This window comes from Nymphalis io, chromosome 4 (genome assembly GCF_905147045.1).
Source record: "Nymphalis io chromosome 4, ilAglIoxx1.1, whole genome shotgun sequence".
Classification (NCBI taxonomy): domain Eukaryota; kingdom Metazoa; phylum Arthropoda; class Insecta; order Lepidoptera; family Nymphalidae; genus Nymphalis; species Nymphalis io.
In genome coordinates, this window is record NC_065891.1 from 1,167,008 (window position 1) to 1,176,449 (window position 9,442).

Consider the following 9,442-nt stretch of genomic DNA (forward strand, 5'->3'; position numbering starts at 1 on the left):
ATGTGTGCAAATAAAAATTAAAAATAGTTAGTGTACAAATCGAGACCGCGTGGAATGGTGGCAAGAATAATAGCAGGCTTTCCCTTTTGAATCGCAAATTCGATTATCTAGACAAAAAATGAACCAAACGAACCCTCCTGTCAAAAAAAAGTAAAACATTGAAAATGTCATAAACCTACATTAAATTCTTAACGTAAATATAATCCTTCGTGAATACCCTCTGAGATACTATTATTTGTTTTGACACTACACGAGTTTAAGAGTGATGTTCTTTTCCAGTATGAGACTTGAAGCTCCTCCACAGTTTAATAAGCGTCTTTTATCCTCGGGATTGTTTACCGAGTGATATTAAAATGTAAGTTAGGTTTTCTTGACATGCTGTAGTGCCTAATTTGAAATATGGTACATATTATGAATTAATTATTCCTCATTACTTTAAGTACATGTTTCGTTTAATATTTTAAGCAAATCTGTGCACTTGTATGTGGGAATTTTGAATAGGAATTGTGTCCATCTGTGTGTGACTTTATAATATTAAAATACGTAAAACAGAAACGAAAAAACAAATGAAACGAATGAAGAATCACTTGATTTCGGTTAGAAATTAAATATTCATGCGTATTCTAATTAAATAACTTTAACATTTTTATTTACTAATGCTTATATAATTACATACATACATTTATTCAGTGTTGTAATTTTACCGGCTTGCATGATATTGTGCATATCTGGATGAGTAATCCCTAATCATTTATAAGTTAACGACAAACAGCAACGCTATTCAAAACATTGCTGTTTTGCTCCGATTTAACAAGTGACCGAACCGCTGTCATAATTTTTTGATTAAACTTGAACCTGCATTTGGTGTGTTGTTATGAAACTTATTACAAAAACATGACGATATTAAAGGATCGAATACACCTGTGACCCAGCTAAACGAAAGGGACTTCCACGTAGATTATCTTTGTCGTGATGCACTTAGTTACTTCAGGATTGGAAATGGGATTAACAAATTATAGCAACATTATCTGATAATAATAATTTTATTTCTTGTTTCAGGTTAACGTGACGTGATTCTTGTAGTTAGCTGCTCGTAAGCTCATTATTGTAGCTGATTTATCTGCCTGCCTCCATCCAGTATTTGAACCCAGCACCACGGGATTTGTATGGCACATTATATGGCAGTTGTTATTATAATGAATATATCTTATAATCATACACGATGCAACAAAATGATATGTATAGAATAGTGATTATTTTAGTATACGATAAAAATATACCGCAATCAATAAAAACAACACTGTCCATACATATGTAGTCCTGGCTTTATAGAGAATTGCGCTTCACAGACGAATTCTTTTCGCTTGACGATGCGATGTTCATTTGATACTTTACTATAACATACCATTATTATTTGAAAATTTCTAGTTTGAATAAATTATTATTTTAGTACGGTATTTATAATGTCTAAAAGCGGTGGTGACCACTTACCATCTCACTTGCCCGTCTAGTTATATTATATAAAAAAATAACATATAACCAGCCATCATGGAACATTTATTATTTTAATGCCTAAAACACATTTCATCTTCTTCTTCTGTCTAGCGTTTTCCGGCCAGCGCTTCATGGGCCTGCCGCGGGATCTAGGGCAACATATTTCAAATTTGAATAAATAATATAAGGCTATAACATAATAAATAATGGGCATAAAACCTCTATTTCTTCATAACATGAATAAAGAATTGGATTAACAAGTTGGAAATATATTTTTATTTTATGAAACTAATTGTAAGGCTAGTTAAGAATATATAGATTCTACCAAGAAGAACCGGACGAAACTAAGTGATACCCTTCTTCATTAAGTTACGTTTATTAATTATAAGGTACAAGTAACTTATTGTCGTTACTAATTAAATAGAATCTATACATAAGTGTAGTTGTAAATTCTGTGAGAGAAAACTATTGTTGTACGAAACAACATTATCAAATTATGACTAATACTTCACAAAACAAAATACCATAGCATTCACGAGCGTAACTTTTGCTACGTATATTTATGTATGGTCAATCTGTATCCATTAGGGAAACGCAATAACGACGGGGGGAATCCATCAATATTGCACTGATTCGACTCTATAGATAGGTTCACTAGATTTTGATTTTCAAATGTCGAAATTATTTTTGGTTTTATTTTATTTTTTTGTCATTATTTAATGTTCATAACGCTCCTATTTATTTACCAAAAATTTAACTGAAATATAATAATTGTTACTATGTCTTGTTAGTGTTATTTAGGAGTGTAATTATTCTCGACTACGAATCAACATATATAGTAATGTAAGCTAGATTCACTACTGAATATATCATGTGGTTATGTAGCTATATCATATTAAATATAATATTCATGAGAAAAATATGAATAGAATTTGATTTAAATGTTGAAAATACTGAAAGTAAACAAATGATTACATACATACGTAGGTTACAATTAATGATTGAAACAATATACCGTCTAGTTAATAGAACATTTATCTATCGCAGTCCTGCAACTATCTTGTCACATCGTAATTAGACAAGTTAATTAAGCAGCTTACTACAGCACCGCGTAACAGGCTTTCCAGCTTCGTCGCAAATTGTGGTAACTTGAATAATATCAGACAGATTTACTAAAGAAATTCAGTTCAACGCATACTTCAAGCATATCCAAACTGTCGTGAATCTTGTTGAAAATTGTGAAGGTATGCTGGAATTTTCTTCACGGAAATTGATTTTAGATGATCTAAAGGTCTTATTGTGTTTTTTTTTTAAACTAGTTAGAGTTAAAACTTAAAATTTTGCAGATATTTTTAATAACAGTGTATTTTTGATTCGATTCTATTGATCCATTATCACTTTTGTGTGTCACTCACTATATAGGGTTTTACAACAGAATCCCAGAAAGTGTTTACAATGCCTTTTTTTCTTAATTAAAAAAAATGTAAAAGTTCACGGTTGATAGCATTGGTAATGAAACGACCGCCTCCTGGCTATTTCTTTGTTATATTTAAAATTTGTAAATAATTATAAAATTTGTCAAAAACAAATCCCGCTGAGTTTCTTTCGCAGATTCCTTTCGGGTCATGGTATTTTCTTTTTCAAATATGGGGTAGATTTTAATTTGACAATCAATAAGTAAGTGTAAGGCTTTTTTATCTAATAAAGGATTTTGATTTGAATGGTGTATGGAGTTTTAATGAAATGCTGCTAGCATTCTTGCCACCATTTCACGCACTCATGATATTTACAGTAGTCATTTTATAATATTGATTTAAGTCATCAATATAAATTTACAGTACAGTAACAGCCTGTAAATCCCACTGCTGAGCTAAGGCCTCCTCTCCCTTTTTGAGGAGAAGGTTTTGGAGCTTATTCCACCACGTTGCTCCAATGCGGGTCGATGGAATAAACATGTGGAAGAATTTCAGTGAAATTTTATACATGCAGATTTCTTCAAGATGTTTTCCTTCACCGTCAAGCACGAGATGAATTGTAATCACAAATTTAGCACATAAAATTTCAGTGGTGTTTGCCCGGGTTTGAACCCACGATCATCGGTTAAGATTCACGCGTTCTTACCACTGGGCTATCTCGGTTGATCAATAAAATTGATTATCATTTATTATCATCAATTAACATTTCATCGTCCTCCTGAAATAAACATTTCATGTGTATCATGTTAATTATTCAAACGACTCATTTTACACAAAAGTCCTACCTAAGAACATTGAAACTATTTATTTTAGATTTAGACCAAAGGCAGCGTCCGAAATACTGAGTCAGTTTTTAGGAGACCTCGACTACAGTCTGCTAACTTATAACACAATAGCTTAATCAACTCGCGGAAGTTTACTCTTGTCTAATAATACAGACATTATGCGCTTAAGTTAATTCTGTGGTAACTACAAGTTCATAGTTAAGTAATAGACAAAATCGTTATTAAGTGTAGAAATGTTACACAAGATTATGAATATCAAAAATCTACACCAGTTTCGAAGAAACAAAATAAGCTCACAGGGATTTTATATTTTTTTCTCAACGATTATTTTGCATAACAATAAAATTAAAAGCATAGATTTTTTATTTGAAATGCTTCAAATAAATTCTGAAAACCAGATGATTTAAAACACACATCACAAGTATAGTAACAGCTTGTTAATGTCTCACTGCTGGGATTATACACTTGCCTCCTCTCTCTTTTAAAGAAGCTTTGGAGGAAGGTTTGGAGCTTATTCCACCATGCTGCTCCAATGCGGGTTGGTAGCATACACATGAGGCAGAATTTAAATGACATTAGACATATGCAGGATACCTCACGATGTTTTCCTTCACCGTCAAGCACGAGATGAATTATAAACACAAGTATATTAATCAATATAAATATAATTATAACGAAAGTATATTAATAAATATTTTCGAAATAAGAACTTGTAGTTCAATAATTTTGTTCAAATTTGTTTTTATTAAAAATAGCATTTATTCGGTACAAGAAAAATGTTTTCGTCTTACCAGTCCGTCTTTTCCGTTACCGTCTTTTCCAGGTTATATATTATTTACGGCTTTACTTTTATAAAATTTCACGATGAAAATTAATAAATTACGTCTGACGTAAATGAGAACCTGTTCTTGGTGTTACTAAGTTATGAATATTGCTATTTTCTTAGCGCCGTACGTACAATATTAATGTTGGACATTTTATAGTTTTTAAAGAAACATTGCCCCAACACAGGATTCAACGTGTCGGACAGAATATTGCTATTATAAATCTCACGGGCGGGAAAAGAGGAAAAAGTAATTCTTGTTTTGACATTTCGGAAAGGGGCCTCTTCAGAGGCGCAGCTGTCTCCAAATATTAAAATGTATGCTAACTCGACTCTGTAATGACCGCAAGATTTAAATCTAAAGAAACACTTTTGTTTCACTGTCGGACTTTAAACAAGAAAAGTTTTTTCTTTGTTTTTCTTTTTTGCGTGTTTTATACAAAAAAGGGAACTGGAGACTGAAACGAAATTAGTTATAGAATCGTATTTTCTTTTAACACCCACTGTTTTCCAGACTGCTTTTATTTTGATACAATATTCAGTCCTTTGTGTTGTAATATTTTAAAAATAAATTATATATTAAATCAAAAGCCATATACTATGTTGATATTATTATACATGAGAGTTATATATTAATAGTAATTACATTTTAAGATTATCCAAAAAAGAAAATCAAGAGTGATCATTTATATCGTTCGTGAAACTGAATATATTAAATAAGCATAAAATAAATTATTATATCCAACTCAATGCAAACACAGCGTGTAAATATATAAAATTAACATTTTTTTCTCAATAATTCAATAAGGATTTTATCCCGTGCGTTTTTGAATCAATAAGGTATAAACAAACAGTAGTGCTAACGGCATATAATAATATATATGCATAAAGCACCGTCCTGCGTATTTATTATTGTTTTCTCAGATTCTGACTACGACTTCTACATATATGTACCTGGCCTATCGTACATTCGTCCCGCATTATGACACAGATCTCTTGACAATTTACGGAATCAACTAAACAAACCCTTTAGCTTTATATGTTAGTATAGATATAGATACAGCAACAGTAACAGCCTGTTAATGTCCCACTGCTGGGCTAAGGCCTCCTCTCCCTTTTGAGGAGAAGGTTTGGAGCTTATTCCACAACGCTGCTCCAATGCGGGTTGGTAGAATACACATGTGGCAGGATTTCAATGAAATTAGACACATGCAGGTTTCCTCACGATGTTTTCCTTCACCGTCAAGCACGAGATATAGATATAGATAAGAAGAACAAATTATATGTATTGGTAAATTAAGACGTAGGTTATGATATAATCATTATATTAAAATAGAGCATGTTCTTAATTTAACACTAAGAAACTGACCGATTTCAATTAGAAAGATTAATAAATAAAATTTTGAACTATTTTATAAATTTATTGTCTTATGGAAGAATCGTATCAACCTTAGTTCTTGCTAACTGTATTGTACTCGTAGTACGCTGGTCTTCCACGTTCTTAAAGATATTTTATTAAATAAATACGACTCATTTTAATTCCTACAAGCTTATTCAATATTTACTACATCAAAATAAATAACTCAAAGCTATATCGATAATGATATTTATAACACACGATATTTAATTTACTAGTTCAATACCTGAAAATGTAATCATATTTTTGGGTGATTTCTAATTCTTAGGTAAAGAACCATGTCACATACTAGCTGATCTAGTTACACTTGCGTTAAATATTACTGCACCACCCCCTCTAGTCGTAGCGTAATGCTATTTATAGTTTATGACCTTTCTCCATAAATCATCAGACATCCACAGACAAAGTTTTTCACGACGGCCGTTATCTGTATAGCCAGTGGTTTCTCGCGACCCTCACAAAATGGTTGGTCTACTTTGCAGGGAGCCTGCCCACGCTGCTTCTTCCGTTTCGTGTTCGCTATACGATTCCACGAGATATAAAATCTCAGTCATATATTCAATGAACGGTCTTAAGAAAATATTCAATTAATTAAGTATTTTCAAGATAAGCGATTAATAATTTAGAAACAATTTAAAAGTTTTCTTTAAATCAAATAGTCAACATCGTAGCTCGAACTACTACGTACTACGTCCCCGTCAAGAACTTTATAGCTCCATATACAATTTTCCAATTCGAACGTTGGCACTTTCAGATATCTGTTCCCCCGCGTTACTCGGACGGCGTGCACGAGTGGCCTACAAATCACGACTATTGTGTCCTTTCATATTTGTTTGCAGTTAAAAATTCTGTACATCTGCGAAGCAATTTCATATCATCTCTGGCGAAATCGAACCGAAAATGGAATTAGTTTTATCGACAGCGAGGAGGTTTCACGCTGGGATTTTTCCATTATACGATAAATAGACCGAACTCAAGATCATGCACGTTAATACTAAATAAATATTCACGCCTGTATTACTAATACGCAAACATGAATTACTTATTAAAGTTATTTATCAAATTATAAATAGGCATAAAAATCTGTTCAGTATTCTTTTCTTCGATTTTAATTTATTTTGTTTCGTAGCTTACAAGCTTTAGTGTTATCAATAGAAAAAGGATATAAGTGTGTCACAGGGTTCTCGTATGTACGGGGTTCGTTCCACCAAGACCGTTACATTAATAAAACTCATCATAAAGATTATTGAATTTTAATTATAAAAATTACGACATCAAAATCAGGGGATGGGTCGTTGACAGTATCTGGTAAATTAAGTTAACATTAATACAATAAAATATTACAAGTTAGTTGTAGGTGAGTTGGCATCGGTTAAAATTAAGTGATAGATTTAAATAGATAAGCAGGATAGTGCAAACACTATGCGCAGTGTCACAAATAGTGAGCAAACAAATAAAAGCAGTGCGAAGCAGCAAATGGCACCAGCAGCAACAGCAGCCCACCGGACAAGCAGCCTCTCCTTCATAAAACAGCAGAGCCTCCAACAGCTCCAAATCAGCAGCAATTCCTCGGTTTAGTCCACCAAACAATATTATATTACTTTGTAATGCAATATACAAAGTATATATAAAATAAAAGAAAAATAAACAATCCCTGTGAACAAAACAACTTATTACCTATCTTGCATGAACGCTAAGAAGGGCCTAAGAATGCCCTAGACACAGATATAAAGAAGAATAAGTTATTAAAACCAAGTAATAAACTAGACAATTGAGGTTATTAAATTTAACTTTTAAAGTGTGAAAATATGGAAAATTATTGCTTTACTAGCAATAAAATAATAATATCAGAAAGCAAGAACTATCTTTAAATTAATGAAACAAAGCTTTTAAGCAATTCGAATCACATTAGGATTCGACCCAGGCCACCTAGTACATCGACAAATTCTATGTTCAGTTTTTGAATAAAATATGAAGAAATTGATAAAAATTAATAATGAACCACGTGGTATAATGATTACTGAATGTAATTTATGCATCAACTCACCTCAGGAGTGTTTAAATCTGTAGAAATAAGGCAATATATGACTTATATTGCACGTGGCACGGTTTTGATACAAAGACTGGAATTAAACCAAAAATCGATTAAATACTACTCAAATAACAAATAATATGCCTCGACTAAACGAATACAATGTGTTTTACTTACGATTTGGTAACCCGAACCTCTCAAATAAGTTTTACAAAGTAGATGACGTAGGTAACCCTCCGTTATTATAATTTTGTATATAATCTGAAACGAATATGGAATATGAATGGTTTTTACCAATATACGAAATGTACAAACAATATATTCAATGCCAATTATCCACTATATTCAAGGAATATACTTACAAAAAGGAATATATTTAATCGTTTAAAACTGACAGCGTCGGTAAGCGACCGGCGCCTGCTCAACGATCCAAAGGACGACCGAACGGCGAACAACGTAGTGCTGCCATCTCTCAAACAGCACAGATAATAAACATCGAAACAATGAATGCCAATTCGATAACCGTAATTTATTTCATAAACCGGTTAGATTAGGTAAAATAAAAACAATTTTTTAATAAAAATCAAAATACTGAAAAAATAAAATTTATAGGGTTATAAGTGCTAAAACAAATGTTCAAAATATACATATTTATGTATATTTTCAATTCTAGATTAGGGTCGAACATACCGTAACAGCCTGTGAATGTCCCACTGCTGGGCTAAAGGCCTCCTCTCCTCTTTTTGAGGAGAAGGTTTGGAGCTTATTCCACCACGCTGCTCCAATGCGGGTTGGTGGAATACACATATGGCAGAATTTCAGTGAAATTAGACACATGCAGGTTTCCTCACGATGTTTTCCTTCACCGTAAAGCACGAGATGAATTATAATCACAAATTAAGCACATGAAAATTCAGTGGTGCTTGCCCGGGTTTGAACCCACGATCATCGGTTAAGATTCACATGTTCTTACCACTGGGCCATCTCGGCTCTTCTTGGCTCATCTCGGGTCGAACATAAGATAATAAATTCCATTAATAATAAGAAGGATAATTTTGTTTATAAATATATATTCTTTAACATAAACAGCATAAATGTTACGATATATAAACATACCTACTTAATGTTATATGTTAGTTACATATAATGAAAGTTTGTGTCCGCGTTAATGTAAATCATTTTCAGGTTTATATTTATCTAAATATACATTTTGAGATCTGCAACGAAAACTGAATGTATTGTAAAAAAATTCATAACAAATCCATTCTGTTTGTACGAAGACAGTTCCAGTATTAACATTGTTACGAACAAAGGCCAGGCTTCGCTCGTGTAGTTGAACACGGTTTGTAAAATCGTCAATATGGCAATGTACTTGCAGTGTGCTGCATCGCATGTTGATTTATCGAAAATACACTG

General features: G+C 32.4%; 1 long non-coding RNA gene across 1 annotated transcript; it reads right to left on the minus strand.

Annotated features, from left to right (window-relative positions):
- Window positions 1–8,046: 8,046 nt before the first annotated feature.
- Window positions 8,047–8,444, minus strand: LOC126781775 (uncharacterized). The gene is made up of 3 exons (XR_007670704.1): window positions 8,389–8,444; window positions 8,204–8,287; window positions 8,047–8,117 (listed from the first exon to the last, which is right to left on the minus strand). It is a non-coding gene; the product is annotated as an uncharacterized LOC126781775 (long non-coding RNA).
- Window positions 8,445–9,442: the final 998 nt, after the last annotated feature.